The following is a 23,515-nucleotide window of genomic DNA, read 5'->3' as shown; positions in this document are numbered from 1 at the left end:
CTTTATCCTTAACTCTCAGGCCCTGACTCTTGCCAGCGTAGATCTCAAGGACCCCACGATCTTGGAGGCATAGGGAAGTGACGAGGTTTGGAGGAAGTGTCAGTAAATGAGGAACGAGACGATCTGGCACGTAGTGTATCTGACACGTGACTGTGTCCAAGTCCCCGACTCTCCCAGCTTCGTTGCTTCATCCGTAAAATGATAACAGCACTTGGTGAGCCCACAATGAGCTTGTTGGGAGGACAGTGTTACATACACATGAAAAGGCTTTATTAGTTGTACAACATGATGCTAAAGTCTCATTTTTATGATTAGCTGAGAGAACAGAAAACTTGGAGGTCAGGGTATTGCTTTCTGCACTCAGACAACACTTCTCACCAGCCAAACATCATCTCGTTGACTGATCTGTGTGTTGTTATGGTCTGACTCTCCTCGGGACGGTGCTGACTAAAGTGAAGAGGAGCTTTGAGGGTCTGATTCTTTTTTTTTTTTTTTTTTTGCGGTACGCGGGCCTCTCACTGCTGTGGCCTCTCCCATTGCGGAGCACAGGCTCCGGACGTGCAGGCTCAACAGCCATGGCTCACGGGCCCAGCTGCTCTGCGGCATGTGGGATCTTCCCGGACCGGGGCACGAACCCGTGTCCCCTGCATTGGCAGGCGGACTCTCAACCACTGCGCCACCAGGGAAGCCCGAGGGTCTGATTCTTGTTGTTCGTATGTTCCCAAGCCCCTAGAACAAGGCGAATAAGTATTTATTGAATGAATGAATGAAGGATACCTTTTCTTTCTTAGCACTGATCTTGAAGGCGTTTTTAGAAAAAGATATTTGGTGCTACCTTCCCACAAATCCATAAACACAGCTTCTCCTTTTATATATAGAAGGGATAAACAGCAAGGTCCTACTCTATAGCACAGAGAACTATATTCAATATCCTATGATAAACCATAATGGAAAAGAATATTAAAAAAAGAATGTATACATATGTCTAACTGAATCACTTTGCTGTACAGCAGAAATTAACACAACATTGTAAATCAAATATAGTTCAATAAAAAATATTGAAGGACATAAATGCAGCTTCCTGCTTCGTTTACATTTCCTGCTGAATTATGGCTGTTTGGCTGGCGGTGGCTTCTATAGCGATGATTGGGAAGCCTTTTAAGCCCACTGAGATGCCTTCTGAGGCCAAAGCTGGACCACAGTTTCCCAGGCAACAACAATCCAGAAAAATATGGCCCACTTCAAAGCAGGAAGGGATCTGGGAATCTGGCAAAACCCACAAGCCTTTCTGCATTTGAGGGGTGGGGAGTTATGGTGAAGCTGACCATCACAAGCCCTTGAGCTAACCAGTTTCCATTCTCAGGATCTCTCTTCCACAGGCTCTGTCCACCCTCTCCTGGATGCCATTCTATCACAGAACCACGAAAGCATCCTCAAACTTTGCTTGCCCTCTCCTTCCTAAAGTGGGCTCTTGCTCTCTTGAGAGCTCCTCTAGGATATACCCGGAAAAGCCAGGCAGCAAGCAGCAGGCAGAACCAAAGACCCATTAACCAGGGCTGGTGGGCAGGAAGGCAAAACGGGGGGCTTGGAAGGAGACAGAAAGAAACAGAAAAACTCTAATTTTAGAAAATTGTTGGGGCTTCCCTGGTGGCGCAGCGGTTGAGAGTCTGCCTGCCGATGCAGGGGACACGGGTTTGTGCCCCAGTCCCGGAAAATCCCACATGCTGCGGAATGGCTGGGCCCGTGAGCCATGGCTGCTGAGCCTGCGCGTCTGGAGCCTGTGCTCCGCAACAGGAGAGGCCACAACAGTGAGAGGCCGCGTACCGCAAAAAAAAAAAAGAAAAAAAAAAAAGAAAAGAAAATTGTTGCCAGTTGTGGGACGTTAAAAGTGTTCCCCAAGGATGGAAATATGGGGAATGGAGGGACCCGGCTTCATCCGACCCGACGATTAACGGGCTAGAAGTTGGGATCCCCGATGGTAAATACCTATTTGTTGATCTTGGGGTTTCTCAACACTGTGCTGGATTCAGATTGCTCCTGGAAGCAGGACAGGTATCTGGCAGCAACTGGAGAGCAATAGCTCAAAGGCTACACTCCCCACCCCTGGGATTCCACGGTCCCTTCAGAAAAGAAGCCAGTGGCAAGTCAAACCCAGGGATAAGGAAGAGGGAGCCGGCTCCCTGTGCCCTCAGACTGTTATGAACAAAGAAGTGCCTTTCACTGAGCACATTGCTTAATTTCTTCATGGAAGGCAAGGGATTTTAGTTGGACCCATCAGCATGAATGACTTATAAATACCCCCAAACACCATTCAAAAGATCGCCCATCTCCCCAATGCAGCTTCCCCAAAGTCTGTTTTCTTTTCCCCTATTTCTATTCTCTGTTCCTGCCCCAGCCTTCTTCCACCCCAGCGTCTCATCCTTGTCAGAAGTCAGGGACAGGAGATGCACTCCTACCTCTGACCATCTTATGAGGCCTTTCCCAAGAGCCAATGATCTTGCAGCCCTGGCTGTGAAGTGGCTTTGTCGCTTGACTGATGGCTGGCAGTCAGCAGCTACCACCCCTCCTGCTGACTCCACAAAGTCCACACACAGCACATCGGGGTGGGGGTGGGGAGTGATAAAGGGACACCAGAGAGCCTTGGATGAACACAGGGACCAAGGGCAAAGTCGGAGGATCAAAGCCAGCCTTGCCTGAGAACCACACTCACCCCTGACAAGAAGGGCAGGTTTCCTCCTCTTCCTCTCAGAGAATAAGCAGGCAGATGTGGAAGCAGAAGGGGAAAAGTTTTCACCCAGAACTTTCTACACGTTTCTAGACAAAGTGGGAGAATCACAAGAGGACCCTTCTTCTTGAAGAGCACCTGAATCAAACAGGCAGATTGGGAAAGAAACCGCCCTAAATTCTCCCTGCGTGGTTGCTACACCACCATTGGCCCTTGGTGAGGAGAAATCATGCTCCATGATGGTCTAGAAGCCCCAAGACATCGGTCAAGGGTCTAAGGAAACTTAGCAGCTCAGAACGATGCCTGTGAGTCTCAAGGGGAGTTTCCAGAGCCGGGAGCATTCTGTTGTTTTGTTGTCTGTAACACCCCTTTCAACCCCACTTGACAATGTCAATCATACAGTCTCCTGAAATGCACCGACATTCTATTTTCTATTTGTCTATCACCCTCAAGAATTCCAGCCCAAGTACCACATCAGGACCAAGCGTGTAGATCAGAAATTCAGAATGGAGTCAACTAGAGCAATGAAATGAAACTCTGACTTGGATTTTGGTCCAGAATTCAAAGTGCCTTTGTTTTCCCTGAAATGTAAGCACTTAAGGGATGACTTTTATTCTAATTATGTTTTTTTTTCACTTGAAACTCTGAATTTGGGGATTCTGAGTTATCAGCGATGAAGCAGCCTCATCTCTGAAATATTTTCTGCTTAGACCATTTTTTAAAATTTCTAAGGACTTGAGAGTTTGAGATTAACCTCCTGAGTGGGAAACTGTGCAAATCTCTCTCCTAATGTTTTCCCAGGCAGAAAATCGCCACAATCCAAACTGAGAAATAGTGGAGGAGCCCGGGAGATCATTTGGATGGCTGAGTCCACATCATCATTTTACAGTTTGCAACTAAGTGAAGCAACTAAGGTCTAGAGAGATTAGCAGTTGATTTAGGGAGGTACAAATAGATGTGGCAGAAGCGAAGGACCCAGGGCTCACAGCCGTCTTCTGGTGCTCTTTGCAAAATAAAACTTTTGTCCTGGTTGTTGACCATTGAAGAGCTGTTGGCCAAGAGGAGTGAAAGCAGGCAGATTGCTAACTTAACGAGTCACAGAAGGGCTGAGCTGAATGCTGGGAAATATTTCCCAAAGCGTGTCCTGGAGAAGTAGTCAACTTTGAGATGCTGAAGGAAAAAGAGCTGGCATTTTACAAAAGGGAAATCTGCTTAATTTAGCTAAAGCCAATATTTTCTAAACTTCTTTAATCAAGGCGCTCCTTCCTTTTTTCTCTCTGTCTCTAGTTCTTTCTCTCCTTTTGCTTTAAATGTATTAACATACTATAGCACTTGCATTATTCCACAGAATAATACTTTGAGACATGCTGGTAAAGAAGAGAGAGAAATAAAGAGGATGTCATTCTGGGGCACAGATTTTTTAAATAAATTTATTTATTTATTTATTTATTTATGGCTGTGTTGGGTCTTCGTTTCTCTGTGAGGGCTTTCTCTAGTTGTGACAAGTGGGGGTCACTCTTCATCGTGGTGCGCGGGCCTCTCACTGTCGTGGCCTCTCTTGTTGCGGAGCACAGGCTCCAGACGCGCAGGCTCAGTAGTTGTGGCTCACGGGCCTAGTTGCTCCATGGCATGTGGGATCTTCCCAGACCAGGACTCGAACCTGTGTCCCCTGCATTAGCAGGCAGACTCCCAACCACCGCGCCACCAGGGAAGCCCCTGGGGCACAGATTTTAATCATACTTCCCATCATTTGTAAACCTTGGGCACCTCACGTGATCCCTCGGGGTCTCGGGGTTTCCTAATCCCTGAAATGCTGGCGGGAAGGAGTGTGATGTTGGGTAAGATAAATCCTCCAGTCCTTCCAGTTCCAAAAGTCCATGATTACCTGAAGTCGGTCAGTCTTCTCAGCAAGGTGGGGGATAGGGCCAATCAGAAAAGCCAGACACCTTCAGCAGGAGACTTGTAGCTGCTACTCCCTGTCCCAGCTTGAGTGAGGCAAGGGAGACCATAGAACACAGGATTCTCCAGTAAATGAAGATGCCAGTGGCCTCAGAGGCACTATTTAGAGCCCTGCCATTGCCGAGGTAAAGACAATCTCTCACTGAACTACATTGACTAAATAAGTCTCCTATTTATTAAAATGAATTTGGTTTTGGAAATGTATTGCTTTTCATGATGAAGTCAACAAACCTTCTAACTGTATTCACCCCCCTCCTTTTTCCCCTGCTTCCTGACGCTGAGACAACCTGTAAATGCACCCGAGGGAGAGATGTCACTTGGCTTTATATGAAGCTCAACAAGAGCCTCTCCATTCAAATCACACAAATCCCTGATGCTTTTCACTGTGTTTTGTCCATGATTATTAACCTTTCCTTTTCTTTCTTTCTTTTTTTTTTTTCTTTTTTCCCAGGGCTCCCTCTGCTGCAGGCTAACAGCCTGGCGCAGTGTCTGGGTCATCCACCAGCAAGAGCTCTGTGCTCTTTTTAAAAACATGCACACGGGGCTTCCCCTTCCCCGGTGGCGCAGTGGTTGAGAGTCCGCCTGCCGATGCAGGGAACGCAGGTTCGTGCCCCAGTCGGGGAAGATCCCACATGCCGCGGAGCGGCTGGGCCCGTGAGCCATGGCCGCTGAGCCTGCGTGTTCGGAGTCTGTGCTCCGCAACGGGAGAGGCCACAGCGGTGAGAGGCCCGCGTACCGCAAAAAAAAAAAAAAAAGAAAAAAGAAAAGAAACATGCACATATGTTCTGCCACTTATCTCCTGAGTGGTCTCCACCACTGGAGTGATCAGAGTCCAAAAAAGTCAGGCCAGGAAATTGAGTTCTTCTCGACTCCTGGCTGGGTCATGGAGATATTGAAGGATGCATGTGCTTTGTGACTCACCCCCTACAGGAGAAGACCAGGGCCCTGCCAAGGAATTCACAAGACCCTAGAGCTGGCAAGGGAGGTGGGGAGGAGCCTCACAGACCCATCAGACAAGGAGCTGGACAAGTTGTGATTTCACCTCAAATGTTTCCTCGTCTCCTACCAAGCAAAAAGACAATTAAATATCACTCTCCCTCTTACCTACGCACACACAAAAGGAAAAAAGAAATTTTTTTTGAGGCAAAAAGAAACAATGGAAGCATTTTTGAAGGTAAAAGGCTGTCTATTGCTGCCAAAGTGCTGATTTTTACCCCCTACCTCTGGCAACTGTATAAGAATTGGAAGGACTTGAGCAGAGGAGAAATGCATTCACTTGTCATCACATAAAACCTCTGTGTCCCACAGAGGAAACGGCCAAATTTCACCCTTAACTGGATTTGTGAATTCTTACTGGGGACTGTGGGGAGGGTGAGGGGTGGGAAATATCAGAATGCCCTGTGAACTGGAACAGGCGGTGACGTCACTCTGCCATGGGAGGGGACGGCCAGCACTCCAAAGAGGCCTCGAGTCAGCAGGAGACAAAGGTGGAGAGAGGGATGAGTCACAACGCGACAACCACAGTCCCACGCCCGGGCCAAGATGGCACGACTCCATCCACAGCACCAGAGGGCTGCAATGAAACTGCGTTTAGACCACCAGAACATAAGGGATTTCTTTCCTCCCCACCTGGAGCATATCCCATGGCCTTCTTGATAATGACTTTGGAGATCGATTTCGCTGTTATTGAGCTTAGCACATTCTATATTCAGTCGTTGTGCTAAGCACAGTATTCATTTCCTCCTCTTTATCTTTCCTGCAAATGATTTTTTTATTGCCCATCTACCACCTCCTGGATTTATCCCTGTCCACGGGCACAATGAAAATGGCAAAGCGGAACTAAAGATCGTCCAGTCTAAACACACATTCTTATCAGGTCAGAGATATCCATTCTGGCCCTTGATGTGAAGGTCCTACCTCTTTTCTTAAATTCTCTTTGCTCCATTTATCTTCCATGTTGATGTTAAAGCCCAGAAGTGGCCACTGCAAGATTCCTAAGCATCCCTGTATCAAATTCTCGTGAATTTCAAAGTGCTGAGGTCAAGATCCGGAAAACTCGAAACCCGGGGTAATTGGGTTGCTAGGATGCTGGGATTGTTTATTATGCTCTCAGCCTTCATTAGGTGTAAGTAACGTCTTGTCAGTGTCTTGCCACATATGCTAAAGCAGTCGGGGGAATTTTACTGAGTCTGACAGCTTAAATCAGAAACAAGAGAGTTGACATGGCAGTGATGGGGCTGGACAATGATGGATATATTAAGAGGAGTCTGGAAAATTCTGGACTTCATTATACCCACTCCACTTCTCCAAAGTTTCTGTCAAAAGAATCTCAGCCTCGTTGGAAAAGCCCCTCTGGGATCTGATTACACCCAATACAGTGCCTCCTACAGCCACCTGGACACAGGAGGATTTCTGCAAAGGCTTCATCAGAGGAGTGATTGAGGGAAGATGAGAACAGGGAAATTGCTGATTTTGGTATAATTTCTACAAATAGATCTATCGAGATTTAAAAGGTGCAATAACTTGAAGTTTGGGGTAAGTTAAAAACTGCTTAAAAATTGGTTTGCAGGTTGTTTCTTTTCCCTTCTTGACCCCAGGGTATTTTCAAAATGAAAAGAATGGGATCAAGTCCTGAAAACTGAGGGGGAGTTGAAGGCAATAATACAATTTTAAAGATGACACAGAGGAAAGTGATAATCTTTTGCAAGTGTTAGAGGCACATTTGACCTAAGATGGAAAGTTTCTCAGAGGGAAAAAAATGAGGACAAGGAAAAGGAACTTCTGCTGGGAAATTGAACATTAGCTGGTTGGGCTGAACATGGGTCTTCCTTGCCTAGTTCCAGAGGGGCCACTTCCGGGGGTGGGGGGAGGGGAGGGGAATCTGCAGCCGAGACCCCAAGTACTGACATCAGGAACTGCCACTGGCCTGTCACTTTAAGTGGAAGAGATTGTTTGCTCTCTCAGCCCAGGAGAGAGGCGGTATAGCAATAAGGGGCATACCTGGCCCTGATGACATGGCACCCCACTTTCAGGCAAATGAACTATCTGTCCTACGTGGGGCTCAGATCTAAAAAGACACACAGTCTCAAGGGTGCCTTTACAAATGGATACCTTTTTTTCTCCGTCCCTTTTAAGAGGAAGAACTGTGAGGGCTTACATTGCTGCACTACAAAGTTTGCTGTAAAGACTCGTGTCTGTACAGGGCAGTGAGTGGAAGCCTCACAAGAAGGAAGAATCTTCAGGGATTTCAATGGATGAGAACCTCTAGCTCTGCAATGGGCCTGTCTACCTAGCTGTTTTGGCCAATGGCCCACATGCAATTTTTTTTTTTTTGACAGCAACATGAGGCTTGTGGGATCTTAGTTCCTGGACCAGGGATTGAACCCTGGGCCCTCATCAGTGAGACAGCAAAGTCCTAACCACTGCACTGCCAGGGAATTCCCAACATGCATTTTTTGTGATATGAGGTGGACTCTGACATTTCAACAGATGTTGTCTGAGTTTTGAAACCATGAAGAAACTTCAGTGAAATGGCTTGGAAACAACAGTGAGGAGGGAAGAGTCCTTGTACATTACTTACTGGGAAAATAGTCATGTCTTTAGAATATTAATTTTTTTTGCGAGAAAAAAAGCCCCTCCATTCCATTGAAAAGCAATGGGTCATTTTTTTTCTTTTCTCAGTGTGTTAATGCTAATTGTTTTCCTCTCTGTCTCAGACTGAATTGGACTGAAAACCTCTTTCCCAAATCAATTTGGAGGCAATGAATCATAAGCCCTGGTGACTAAACTGCTCTTTTATCAACCCAGCAGGTGTGTAACAGTCTTTCTCTAAATGGCCTTCCCTCCTGCGCCTCTTATAATCCCAATGAAAGAAGTCGGAGATATATGAGAACTCAGAGGATCTCTATCCTGACCCTCTCTTCCCAGTTTTCCCTTTAAAGAAAACACAGGACTCCCACGACCATTAGGGCACACATTTTAGGTTCTCTGCTATGAATGCTACAGACCAAGATTATGATTTTATGCTTTTTTTCCCCAGTACTTCTCTGTTCTTTCCTCCATCACTTGGACAAAGCATAATAATTTCACTTGAAACAGCACTATTTTTTTTTGTTGACTAACTCAGAAACATCCATTGAGCTCTTAATCCATGTCATGACCCATGCTAAACTCTGGGGAATGCGAAACTTGTGTGACAAGTAACATTGATGGGGTGTTTCATTGTCCCCAGCATTGTTCTCAGTGCCTAACATGAAGTAATTCACTTGATCTGTAGATCAAGAGGTAAGTACTACTATGATCATCTCCATTTAATGGAGGAGGAAATTGAGGCACAGAGAGGTTAAGAAACTTGCTGGAGGTCACACAGCTAGTAAGCGAGGGGAGGATTCATGCCCAGGGAGTGTGGATCCAGAGTCCCTTCTCTCAGTCATAACACTACCCTGCCCACCCGCAGCAAGACACAGTTGCTGCCCTCAAGAAAACCACAGTCTGTTGGTTGGATTCTATCGAGTTATATAGTTGAATGGACATCTAAACATAAATGAATTGTGCTATAAAATACTAAGGCATAAAACCTCATCAGACACTTGTTGAAGCCTCATCTCAACAAGACCTTGTCTGTGTGCCACACTCACAGCCTCCAAAGCTGCCACCAGCAGTTCCCGGCTTAGGAGTTGCTGTAGGTTGGATTATGTGAATGGCCACAAACAACAAGACTAGAAAGGACACATGTATTTGTTTTCCAGGGCTGCCATAACAAAGTACCACTCGCTGTGTGGCTTAGAACAAGAAAAACTGTCTCACAGTTACGGAGGCTAGAAGTCCAAAATCCAGGTGTGGCAGGGCCACGTTCCCTCTGTAAACTGTAGAAGGATCTTCCCTTGGCTCTTCCAACTGCTGGTGGCCCCAGAAGCCCCTTGGCTGTGGAAGCAGAATGCTAATGTCTGCCTCTGTCCTCAAATGGCATTCTACATTCTCCCTGTGTCTCTTCCCACTGTTCTCCCTCTATGCATGTCTCTGTATCCAAGTTTATCCAGATTGAAAGAAGGGCCAACCTAACAGCCTCACTTTCACTTGATTACCTCTGTAAAGACCCTATTTCCGAGTAAGATCACATACTGCAGTACCAGGGCTTAGGACTTCAACCTGTCTTTTTTGGGAAAACGCAACTCAGTCCATAAGATTACAGCAGCCAAGTGCAAACCAGGAAAATGCACAGCCAACAGGTGGTCTGATTCAAGAACTCTACCTAATAAGGGTTACTGATGGGTAACTAATCGACCCAATTAGATTCTGTCTTGGGAGTTTGGGATTGTAGCCAGAAGGAGAGTAATAGACCTGTCGATGAGCGTGGCAGAGTCACTGCAGTAGGGGTTGTGACACCTGCTTTTGACAGCCTTTGAAGACGGACCCATGGCCAAAATGTTTCTGGAGTCTGAAGTGAAGGGTCAAGAACAGGTTCTCCACTGGCCCAGGTGGCTCCTGAGGCCCCTTCCTGGGCTTGCTTGTTTACTTTCACTAACCATATCAATTAAATGAATTAGCTAGCCACCTATTAAGTTGTTTGTCTTTTTATGCAAGCTGATCAGACTTCTGCCTAACCAATCCTGATGTTTTTCATTTTATCAAAATAAGATTTGTTTTTTTTGTTTTTCTTTTTAAATTAATTTATTTATTTATTTTTGGCTGTGTTGGGTCTTCGTTTCTGTGCGAGGGCTTTCTCTAGTTGCGGCAAGTGGGGGCCACTCTTCATCGCGGTGCACGGGCCTCTCACTATCGCGGCCTCTCTTGTTGCGGAGCACAGGCTCCAGACGTGCAGGCTCAGTAATTGTGGCTCACGGGCTTAGTTGCTCCGCAGCATGTGGGATCCTCCCAGACCAGGGCTCAAACCCGTGTCCGCTGCCCTGGCAGGCAGATTCTCAACCACTGCGCCAGGGAAGCCCCGAGGTTTGTTTTTTTAATTCACATGCTGTGGAAAACCATCCCAAATTCATCTTATCTACCTTGGTCTCTAGTCATTTCAGCATCTCCTTATCACATATGTAAATATTTTTCCACATATATGTGTATACTGTATATGATTTACCGTGCATGCACATATACGTGTATTGCATATATATTTATAGATAAACACACACACATGTATGTATATGTATGTATCTTCAACTTCATTCCAGATAGGATTTGTGGTGATTGTATTTATGAATATAGGACACTGCAATGACAAATTTGTGGTATGTTCCTTTAGTTTTATAAAAAATAGTACTGAGGGCTTCCCTGGTGGCGCAGTGGTTGAGAATCCGCCTGCCGATGCAGGGGACACGGGTTCGAGCCCTGGTCTGGGAAGATCCCACATGCCGCGGAGCAGCTAGCCCCGTGAGCCACAATTACTGAGCCTGCGCGTCTGGAGCCTGTGCTCCGCAACAAGAGAGGCCGCGATAATGAGAGGCCCGCGCACCGTGATGAGGAGTGGCCCCCACTTGCCGCAACTAGAGGAAGCCCTCACACAGAAACGAAGACCCAACACAGCCATAAATAAATAAATAAATTAAAAAAAAAATAGTACTGATAATAACAATAACTTTTAGTCAGTGCTGAACATGTGCCAGACACTTTGCTATGGACTTTTCATGCATTAGATAGTTTAGTCTTTGCAACGATCTGGACAGGCAAGAATCACTATGCCCCTTCTACAGATGAATAAACTGAGGCTCAGAGAGTTCAAATAACTTGTCCAACGTGACACAAGGAGTATGTGAAAGATCTGAGATCAGAATCCTTATCTCTGGTTGTAGAAATAATGCTATTCCTCACTTTATGCTTGCTGTGCCTTAGCCAATGTGGTCTCATAGAAAGCTGATTTGTGCCAGCACCTTCATCTTTTATTCATGAGAACACTGAGTCACCAAGGTGGCAACAGTGGAGTTCAGTGTCTCAGTTGTTGGCAAAACTGGAAATGGAAACCCAGTCATCTACTTCCAAAGCTAGTGCCTTTCGACTTCAACTCCAGTCTTTCTGGGCCATATCTAGATGCAACTTTTTCACGTGTTTCCCATGTGGTTGACTTCCCTCCTCTGCTTCCTGCACTGAAACAGACTGTTTCCTGTTTTTAGACTGTGTTGGTCGTTTCAATCAGAATCAGAGGGAGAGGGAGCTAGACACCTGTGCAAGGGTCATCACCTTTTCAGAAAGTTTGACCAAGATTTTTAAGAGAGTTGAAACAAAATCATGACAGTTCACAAGGGATTCACCAGGAGGTCATCTGAAAACCTAACTAAGCAGAACACACATGCTCCAAGCATTCAAGCTAATCATGGATTTCCTGGGCTCTCTTTGTGTTGCCATCTCCTGCTACAGTGCGGCGTTCAGCTTCAAGTGGGTGCTCGGTTGAGGTTTTTGACTGACAAAAGCAATTAAAAGCATAATATAAGTTCCCTACACATCTTGTTATTATTGTGAAAGTATTTCACACGTGTAAGGCAGTCTTAACAATCCTTTTGATTAGTCATTCGTGTAACTATTTGAATAATCATTTCAAATCAAGTCAAAATAATCACAGAGGATAATAGTATGTATGGCGTTGCTTAGAGAAATTGTGATCACAGTGTGTCTTTCTTTTATTTTTTTGAACTGAGTAAATAAATAACTAGATGTTTTTCCTCTTGGTAAGGATGCTGTCTCGCGTATAATGGGAAGGTTGAATGCAAGCCCTTCAACATATGTGGATTCAGGAAGAGGAGGTCGAATTTCTGCAACAGAGGTGAAAAACAACAATTTCCAAGGATCTCTTGTTGGCTAATACCAAACCCACAAAATGTGAGTGAAAGCAGGAGTGGGAATAGAGATGTTTCGGCACTGTCTACCAGGTAACCACCTATTGTAATAAAAAAATCATAGGTTTGGAATTATTTGGGTTTGAACTACTGGTTCACAGCTTACAGTCTGACTGTGAACATCATACATTCATCCAGCACTTACTAAATATTTGCTCTGTGTTATGTCCTGCGGTAGGAGTGTGTGTGTGTGTGTGTGTGTGTGTGTGTGTGTTTGGTGGTACATAAATAAATAAAATGTGTAACTAACCATGTATTTTCATAGGAAGCACAGAACAAGCAGAAAAATACAGAAGAACCCGTAGGGGCTAAAGGCCACTGAGCTCGAATTGGAGGCAGGGGTGGTCGGGGAAGGTTTCCTGGAGCATGATGTTTGGACTGTATCCTTGAAGGACCAGTAGAAGTTAGCAAGGTGGTGTGGGAAGGAAGGTAGGCAGGAATCAAACAAACTGAAGATGACACGAGCAATCATAGAGACCACAAGGCCTGACCTAGTCACAAAGCTGTAGGTAGACCCGTATGGTGGGAACACAGGGTAGAAGTGGTGGTATCATGATGAGAGACAGTTCTGGGGAGGTGAACATAGGCTAGAATAGGAAAGTCATTACATACCATCCTGAGGACTTGAACAGCTCTGTCTAAACAAGTGGGGTGGCCAAGGAGAGCTATTTAACAGCAACTTAATAGGATTCAGAATCATAATGGATGTCGGTTAATATTTGCACTAAAATCTGCTGAAGAAAAAAAAGACTGTCTGTGTGATTGAAGTAGGCTAGGCAGTTAACCAAAGCTTTGTCCTGCTTCCTCCAAACAGCAGAGGGCGCTAAATAACACGACCACGAGCCAAAGGAAGAAGGAAATAGTATTCAGGGTCTGTACTCTGTGGTTCTGCTCTTAAAAAGAAGTAACCTCACATAGTTTAATTCTCAACATCCCCTGTACAACAAGACACACTTGAAATATGAAACAGAAAATGCTTTAGAGTTTGACATAATTAAATATGCAGCCATTTGTTCTGAGTCATACATTGTATTCCCTGTAGTAAGAACCACTGTAAAAGAAGAGAAATTCTAAAAGCATGTTCACGGCCCAGTGATTTGCACAGCCTACCCCCATCCAGTCCAATCCAGAAATTCTCTCATGGGTCTGTTTTACCATCCAGGAAAAAAAGAAGACAGCACCTGCACTGAACTTTAGAAGGTAGGAACCCTTGATAAGAAAGAAAATGTGAAAGAAAATTGCATCATAGTTTTGTAGGCCGTTCTATTAAATTTCTCAGGGGAAAAAAATTGCTCAGAGATGGGCTGTGATTCAGTTCAGCTACTTCCTGATACACTTCGGGTTTTAGTTTATGTAATAACACTCCATTTGCATAGCAGGCCTTTTGTTTAAGGACCTCCGAGCACTTTTAAATGCATCATCTCCTCCATCTTCTCTACACCCACCATGAAGTGGGTAGCAGGCTGCAGGTGGGCTCATCTGTCTTTTACAGATGATCCACCCGAGGCCCCAGCTCAGGGCTCCATCCACTGGCCTCCACAGCATCTCGTTCAATGCCACAGCGGGCCCAGCTTTATAATTCTTCGTTTTCAAACCTAAGATTCCCCCAGATAAACCTATATGTATTAAATCCCCAGGGATTCTGACACTTCCCAGAGAGGGACAGCCATGCACACCAGAGACACAGGAGAGTAAGTTTCCACTCATTCAGGAAGATATATTGAGCACTTGGTGAATGGCAAACAGGATTCTAGGCACCGGACAGGGAACAAAACAGAAACAAACAAACAAAACATCCCTGCTCTTTTGGAGCTAACGTGCCCCTGGGGAGATGGACAATATACATAGAAAGTGAGTGAATTGTGTCGTATGCCAGGAGGTGATAAGCCAGGGGGAAAAATAGAACAAAGTAAGGAGGATTGAGAGGAGGGCGATTTTTAGGGGTTGCGGGCCTCACCAAGAGGGTGACATCTGAGCAGAGATGTAAGGGAGTGAGCTAGGAGACTTTGCGGGACAGAACATTCCAGGCGGGGAGAGGACTCCTGCAGAGGCAGTGAGACAGGACCTTGCCTGGTGTGTTTGAGGAGTTGGAGGAGATAAGTAGAGAGGGATGGAGCGCGAGGTCAGAGAGGCACCAGGGGGAGGTCGAGCAGACCTCAGAGGCCACCACGAGGACTTAGTTTCTGAGCCAGGAAAATGGGGAAGCATAGGAGGATTTGACCAGAAGGCTTATCGTCTCCTACTTACACACGCCCGCTAGAAGAATGTGTGGTACTTTATTTTTGATGATTGTTCTTCTAAAACAAGACGGTTTTGTGTTGATGTTCGAAATATAAAAATTACATAAAATATTGAATACATCTTTTTCTTTTCAAATTCCGTGTGGGGACTCGTTCCCCAGGGACTTAACAAAGCGGCACACACTGCAGGGCTTCCAACAATGGAAAGCATTGTCTCTCAAGTCTGGAGGCTAGAAGTCCAAAAGCAAGGTGTCAGCAGGCCCATGGTCCTTCCAAACCACGCTTCTTTGCCTCTCCCTAGCTTCTGGTGGTTTGATCGTCACCTTTGGTGGTCCTTGGCTGGCAGCTGTATCATTCCAGGCTCTGCCGCTGTCATCACATGGCACTCTCTCTCTGTGTATTTCTCTCCTCTTCTTGTAAGGACACTGGTCCTACTGGATGTAGGGCCCACCCTACTCCTGTGATCTCTTCTTAATGTAACCAATTACGTCTGCAATGGCCCTCTTTCCACATAAGGTTATATATATATATATATTATACACACACACACACACACACACACACATATATATACACATATATACGTGTATATATATATATTCTTTTTCATATTCTTTTCCATTATGGCTTACTACAGGATATTGTATATAGTTCCCTGTGCTATGTGATAGGACCCTGTTGTTTACCTATTTTATATATAGTAGTTTGTATCTGCTAATCTCAAACTCCTGATTTATCCCTCCCCCACCCCCTTTCCCCTTTGGTAATCATAAGTCTGTTCTCTATGTCTGTGAGTCTGTTTCTGTTTCGTAGATAAGTTTATTTGTGTCATATTTTAGATTCCACACATAAGTGATATCATATGGTATTTGTCTTTCTCTGTCTGACTTACTTCACTCAGTATGACAATCTCTAGGTCTATCCATGTTGCTGCAAATGGCATTATTTCATTCTTTTTTATGGCTGAGTAGTATTCCATTGTATATATGTTCCACATCTTCTTTATCCATTCATCTGTTGATGGACATTTAGGTTGTTTCTATGTCCTGGCTATCGTGAACAGTGCTGCTATGAACATTGGGGTGCATGTGTCTTTTCAAATTAGAGTTTTCTCCAGATATACGCCCAGGAGTGGGATTGCTGGATCATATGGCAACTCTTTTTTAATTTTTAAAGCAACCTCCATATTGTTTTCCATAGTGGCTGCAACATAAGGTCACATTTTGAGGTATTGGGGGTTAGGACCTCAGCATGCCTTTTTTGGGTGAGACATGATTCAACCCATAACACTATGTCTCCCAGTAATTCTGAGGCTGACCTCCAGGCTGCACACCTGCTTACTGAGGATCAGTCCCTTATCTGGTCAATGAAGGGTAGTTAGTTAGCATCCAGGGTGTAGAACTAGCATTAGGAAACACAGTGAAGGATAAGGGATGGTACACAGCACGTGACCTCAGAAGCTTACCTCTCATTCTCAAGACCAAGGCAGGCGTAATGCTGCAGAAGTCCTTGGTGTGTTTCTTTTCTGGATTGGTGCCTTGTCTGTGTGTGTGTGTCTCAGTGTACATTTATGTCTGCATATGTGGCTGTGTGAGGATATATGGGTGTCTCTGTGTGTGGCTCCATGTGTGTTACCATGTGCATGTGTGATATCAGTTTGTATTTACATCAGTGAGTATATTCGACCACATATATGTACTGAAGGTATGACTGTGGGTGGAGGTTTGTGCCTGCGTGTGTATGTCTGTCAGTCTTCATAAGTGTATTTACAGTAAAGGCATGAAATCTCTGTGGAAATCCTTGACTCTGTATTGAGCAAAGTAAAACAAGGCCAGTTATGAACTGTCTGGGCCCGTCAGCCCTAAAGAATCACTTCAACTTTCCAGAACCCGTTCACATCCCCTTCTCATCGAGGAGAGAACAACCTACTTCCCTTGCCCCCTGCCCCGAATCTGGAGAGGGAATAGCAAGACCTCTGTAAAAGGCCAGATCTAAAATCACAGTCCTCATGATCATTCGAAAAAATATGGTTGCAGAAAAATTAAATAGCCTGAGCAGATGTTTGCAGCTTATCACAAGAATCTGGGAACTTCCCCAGTGAGGCTGCTTATAGAAGAGGAAAAAGGAAGAAGGACTGGCCTAGGTTAATCCAAGCTCTCATGAAAGAAAAAGGTAATTTATGAGAAGGTACTTGAGAAAAGGTAAAGTACTGTCCAAAAGCAGGATATTGGTTGAATGCTGGACATCAAATCCTTGGTGAAGTAGCTATGAAGGGGAGAAAACAGGGTGGTGCCCTGACATTCCCAAGCCTTTTATCCTGGCATTGGCCAGAGTGCCAGAGGCCAGATGGCCTGGGTGGCCTGAACCAGCACGCTTAGCCTTTTCCTTGGTATTGTGGAGCTTGAAGTCATAGAACAAGAGCCAGATCTTGCTTTAAGACCTGTGGAGCCAGTAGAGAGTTCATGGGTGTGATGGAGAGAGGGCAAAGCCGTCAACTCCAGGAGAACATTAACCAACAATTATGGAGAACGATGTAGCAGGCATTGTTCACAAAACTGATTCGATTCTCACCACATATGAGGTAGAAGGATTAGCGTTCCCCTTTACAGATGAGGAAACCGCCACACACAGAGACAGTCACTGGCTCAAGGTCAAAAGTGAGTCAGTAGGAAACCTTCCGTTCTGCTGAGGTGGTTTCATTGCAAGTTTTCTTCCTTCTCTTGAAGACGAGACCAGGTTACCATCCTTCACTCCTGGCAGCTAGAGAGCGCTAGGTCTTTGCTTTAAAAAATGTTCGGCTCTGGATATTTTCTGTGCATTCGGGTTGGGTTGAGTTGGAAACCACAGAGCGTCACCCCACCCCAAATCCTCCCCAATATCAGAGCTAGAGATTTTAAAGATGAGAAATGCCCTGCAAGGCAAAGCTGAGAGGATCAAGTATTCTTTACCTTCTCATCAGTTTAGTGATATCCGACACATCCTTTAACCTTTCTCACCTCACTTTCCTTATGTGAAGACTGAAGAGTACCCAATAGACTATATAGTGGCTAAATACTAGGATTCTGGTGTATACTAGGAAGGTGTGCCATGAAAAATATCAAGAGTCCCTTGGGAAAGACCCAGGGTTCTCACAGAGCTTTGTAAACCAAAAAACATTAGATAGTTGCCAGGCATTATAATGTTTTTATGATTATTATAAAGCTAGCCAGGAAGCACTTACAAATTTACAGGAGCAGCATCAAAGCCCTGGCCAGGTAAATCTCATAGGAATCTTTGATAGTAAAGAATTCTATTTCCCTTGGGGAGTAAAGGAACAACTCAAGAATCCCAGCTCTCATGGCCTGGCCCAGTGCATCCCGAATATGGCAGCCCTTGTATAGGACTCATAGGAGCTCTCCTCACCCCACCCCCCAAGAGTGTGCAGTGTTTCCCAGGACAGTGGAAGACGTGATCCTCCCACTGGCTAAATGGAACTGTGTGTCTTTCTCCTCCTTCATGCCCAGCTCACTGCCTCTCACCACCATCATCCCTGTCAGCACAGCCCTACATTTGCCAGTTTAGACTCATGAGCCTATGATCCCACAACGTGGAGATGTGGCTCTACTTGAGGATTCCAGCCTCACCAGCCTTCGCCAGGAAGTTAGAAACAGGGGCTTCTTTTGCATCCTCTTCTCAAATTGCCATTTCCTCAGATATTGTGAACTCTACTGGAAAAAAAAAAAAAACGCAAATAAAAGAGGCAGCTCTTCAAAACCAGGGAGATTTATGAGACTGGCGCCTGCGGCAGGGCCTCTCCTCTTTTCTGTGGAGGTTTCACTATTCCCTGGGCTGGGCCCTGGAACAGCCAGAGCCGAACTCCGCACCCCCCAGAGGCAAGGCGCTCCTGTCACTGCTCCGGCTCTTCCCAGAACCCTCCCCCTCCCATCATTGTTTACAAGGAGCTACCCCTCTCGGTAAATTAAGCCCTCCAAGCCTCCCCGTCTTGGAGGCCATGTGTTGAGCCCCACGAGCTGACTTGTGGCAGTTATTAGCACAAGAGGAAAAGCGCTGTCCTCACCAGGGAGAGAGCAGCTGGAGACAGAACGCTTTTCAAAGGCACAGCTCAGCGGCTGGATGCCCGGGTATTGCAGACTCAGAGATGATTGTCTTCTCTCTCTCTGCAGCCTCCGCCCACTCCTTTCAGTAGAGTCCTGACCTTGTAGGTCCTGAACCACTGCCCCCATCCATCTCCCTACATTGTGTCTCTCTGGTGAACTCATGCTGGGAGATTAATTGCTGCTATCACCCCTAATCCATCACACTTCCCAAAGATTGTTTTGACATCTAGTTAATTTTTGGCTGATGATTTATCAAATTCTTATTACCGTGCTCTGAAGGGGCTCATTTATTGTGTTGATTCATGGTAATGATAAAGGGGAAGCATTTTGAATTTTAAGTACATTTCCCTCATGCTTCTTCTACCCAGTGTATTAAAAAAAAAAAAAAAAGGGAAAGATAGGGGAGGGGACTGTAGCCAGGAAAGTCTTAAACAATTCAAAATGTGAAAGAAAAGGGAAAGGGGAAAAATTCTTTCATTATGTGAGCAAAAGCCAAAAGTCTGAAAAGGTTATATGTATGTATAATATATACATATGAAGTACTTTTAGCATCTGGGTCTGAACTACGTTTGGAAAGCTCATACCCCTAAGACTCTTAAACATTTATTGCCCTGTAATATTACCTAAATGTCTACTACTATTTTATTCAAATAGAACTTAATGGTAAGTGATTTCAGTCATGTACCAGTGGAAATGTAAAATGAGTGTCTTTGCCAGGCCAGATGGCCAGCCACCTTTTAAAAGTGCAGGGAGACTTTTCTTTGCCACTCAGGTCATTCCCCAGACCTTCCAAATGAATCATTTGCCACTCAGCTCTATTTCATAAACCCAGATGGTAGGACATGGGTCCAAAGCCCATGTCCACCGTTTTTTTCAGAATCAGAGGAGATGGTGTCTCAGGGATGGAGCCCAGAGGTGACAGGAGAGCCCCAAGGTAAAGGCACTCAAAAACAGTCATGGGGTGGATGTAGGGGAAGCAGTTAATCCAGGCAGAAAGGCTAGGGAAGGCCCTGCAGTCACCCAATGGACAGGCTCTAAGCCATGTCCTTCCACAAAACAGGAACAAGATTTCTGACCAAAGAAAGGGAAGAAAGGTGAAAGAAGAAAGAACTGTAAGAGGTCTTTTCACCAGGAGTCTTCAACAAGAAGGCCGCAGTGAAAAGATGCCATATACAGACTTCCTGGATATAGAACAGACCTGTTTTGTTGTATTTAGCGCCAAGAATGTGCTAGGGGATGCCCATCCCATCCTCTGTCCACACACCTCCCAATACCTCCCCTGAGTCCCCCACCTGTCTTCCTTCTTTCTTTAATTCTCACAAAATCCAGCTCATCACTGGAGGAAGTCACATCACCCTGAAATCTGTAACACCACCCTATATGTGGCCAGCCTGTGAGAAGGCATGTAGGAGTTTTACTGGTGAAATGATTTGGTACATAAGGTGGCGAGGAGAGAAGAGGATATCAAATACACGCCCTCCCCTCCTTAAAAATAAATTGGGCGGTTTTCTCTCATTTTCTCTTTGAAAAATTAAATACAATTATTTGTCTCTTGAAAGCGGGAAGAGGGATGGGGGAGGGGCAAGGTAGGAATAGGGAATTAAGAGGTATAAACTACTATGTATAAAATAAATAAGATGTAAGGTTATATTGTTGGGATATAGCCAACACTTTATAATAACTTTAAATGGGGTATAATCTAGGTTGTAGATTATACTCTAGGTTGTACACCTGAAGCTAATATAATAAAGTAAATCAACTATAATTAAAAAAAAATAAGTAAATAAATAAAAGTAGTAAAACTCATATATATATAATAATCTAGGCTTAGAAATATATTTCCTTGTATATACACACACACAGACATACATATGTATGTGTACATTAAAATAAATAACTAACAAAAGTCGTATAATTCACATATATAATAATCTTGGCTTAGGAATATATTTACTTATATATCTAGTGTGTATATATATATATACACATATATGTACATATATATGTATACATATACACATATACTTAGAGGGTGAAGCAATAATAAAAATTATTTCAATTTTTAAAATAGCTATTGATTTTGTCATATTTTCATTTACTTTTTGCCAATTGTGATATTTTTTTCCCAATCATTCCCCATTTTACCTCAGTACACTAACAGATGGATTCATTGTTGTTAGAATTTTTCTTCCAACATTTTCAAACTCTATTTCACCTGTGATATCTCTCATTTAGCTTAATATTGTACGTGTTTGCATCTTCTCTATTTTACTTGATCAGCCTTGCCGGATATTCATCTTCTTCATGAACATTTTCCTTTCTCAGTGATGGCACCACCATTCAATCAGCTACTCGGAGTAAAATCCTCAGCACCGTCCTGGCCTCAAGTGTGATCCATCTACAGATGCTTTGGGACAAGATATAGTCTGCATCTCACTTCTCTCACCACCCCACCCCACTTTAACAGCCTAGGTATCCCTCCCCTGGACCACCATAACACCCTTCTGCACGATCTGACCCCTAGCTCCCTCTGTGACCTCACCTTGCACTTCTCCCATTGCTCCCTGTCCACCCTGATCTCCTTGCTCTTTCTTCAGTGAGACAGAGAATGTCCCTCCCAGGGCCTTCCCCATTGCTGCTCTATCTACCTGAAATGCTCTCCCCTGCAGAGTAAAACTGGTATTTTAAATCTTAAGTTCCACATTGCACTCCATCTTCCATCTCTCTCAGTAAACTAATTCAGCTCCTACTTCACGATGAAAATAGAAGCCAAGAGATATCCAAGACCTAACATGGAGTCGAAGGGGAGAAACCCTACTAGGGGCCAAGCTTGGTTGCTAAAGACAGGTGGCCAGGTTGTGGGGAGATGGAGAAACCTACTCGGGGTGGGTAGGACGGTGAGTACACAAAACAACGTCGCCATTCTCTGTCTTCTGTAAGAGTCTCATGGTCTGACAGCCGTGTCCGTGGCTGACTCTGGCTTTCACGATGCTTCTCTCAATTGCAAGGTCACTTTAACCTTTTAAAGGGCGCCAACCACATATGGAGAATGTGTTCTTGGAAGCAACTCCTCTCCCTGACCCATTCCTTCCCCAGCTAAGTCCACTAGCCAGCCACCCCCTACACGCACACACACACACACATATGTACACACACACGTACACACACATATGTACACACACACACACACACACACACACCAATCGTCCTTCCATCACGGCCAAGATGAAGCATGACCCACCTGGGCCCAGAGCTCCACTTCTGCTCTTTCCCTAGGAGAGCACATCTAACCAGTTATCTCCTCTGTGCTCCCCACTGTCACCCCAACTCCCTGCCCCACAGACCCTTCCTCTTCATCAGCATGAACACAAGGTCAAGTTGAAGGCAGCTTAGAAGTAAAAATACCTCCATGGCCCCCATAGCTTCCACCCTCTGCCTCTACCCCATTCACAGCCAAGACGGTGCAAAAGAGCTCTCTCACTCCCCATCTCCACTTCCTCTCCTCCGTCTCTCTCCTCAATGTACCTGGTCAGGCCCCACGCTACTGCTCCATCTAACTAGCTCTTGCCCAAATCCCACTGCCTCCTTAGTCTATACTTCTTACGCCTTCACTTTCCCGACCCTTTGGCAACACTGGATGCTATTGATTCCTCTCTTTTCCCTGAAATGTACCACCCTAAACTGGCCCCCATCTTCAGCAGTCAAGGGTGCATCTTTCAGTGTTTTCATGGCTCTCACGCCTGTTAGATCTTGGATTGCTTCTCCACCTTTGGACTCCATGAGTCCATTCTCTTGGCTTTTTTCTTAACTCCCAGACTTGTTCATAGTTTCTTCTTCCTCAGCCCATATCTTCAATGATGTCCCTTAAATGTAGGTGTTCTTCAAAGTTCTGGGCTCAGCCCTCTTCTCTGAAAAATCTCCCTGTGTGACCCCATCCCAGCTCCAGTAGCCATCTATATGTTAATGTCTTCCAGATAGATAGATAGATGATAGATAGGTAGGTGGATAGATTGATAGATGATTGATAGATAGATTGATAGATGACAGGTAGATAGATAGATAGTTAGTTGGAGATAGAGAGATATCTCATTCAGACTTTCCTTCTGAATTGCAACCTTTCTTGGTAGAGAGCCAATAGGTACTTCAAACTCAATATATCAGCACCTGCATTCCACCGACCACCCATGCTTGGTCCACTGATCCTATCTCAATAAGCAAGACCATCACCATCATTCCACCCAGTGGCCCAAATAAAGGCTGGGAGCCCTGTTTGGCTCTTTTTCCCTTTCGCCTGCCATCTATCACTAGTGGCCTTAGCAATTCTGAAATAGATTGTTTCCTTTCAGTCTCCAACGTGTTTGCCTCTGTTTTGATTTTCTACTTTACATGACTACAGCAGCCCTTGTCTACTTTCTGCTTTTGGTTTATACTTTTAAAATTCATTATCTACATTTTGGAATGTTTTCTGATTACAAAAGTCATACATATATCTATTAAATGTTAAAACCACAGAACACCAAGATAAAAACTAAAATGGCCCATTTTGTATATGTGCGTATATTGTATGCTGCATACTTTTAAAATACAACCGAGATCATATCCTATACATATTGTTTTGATACCACTCTTTACCACTAAATAATATACCACAAAACTTTT

The sequence above is a fragment of the Mesoplodon mirus genome (assembly GCF_964341445.2).
Source record: "Mesoplodon mirus genome assembly, chromosome: 20".
Classification (NCBI taxonomy): domain Eukaryota; kingdom Metazoa; phylum Chordata; class Mammalia; order Artiodactyla; family Ziphiidae; genus Mesoplodon; species Mesoplodon mirus.
Note: the sequence above shows the minus strand (reverse complement) of the source record.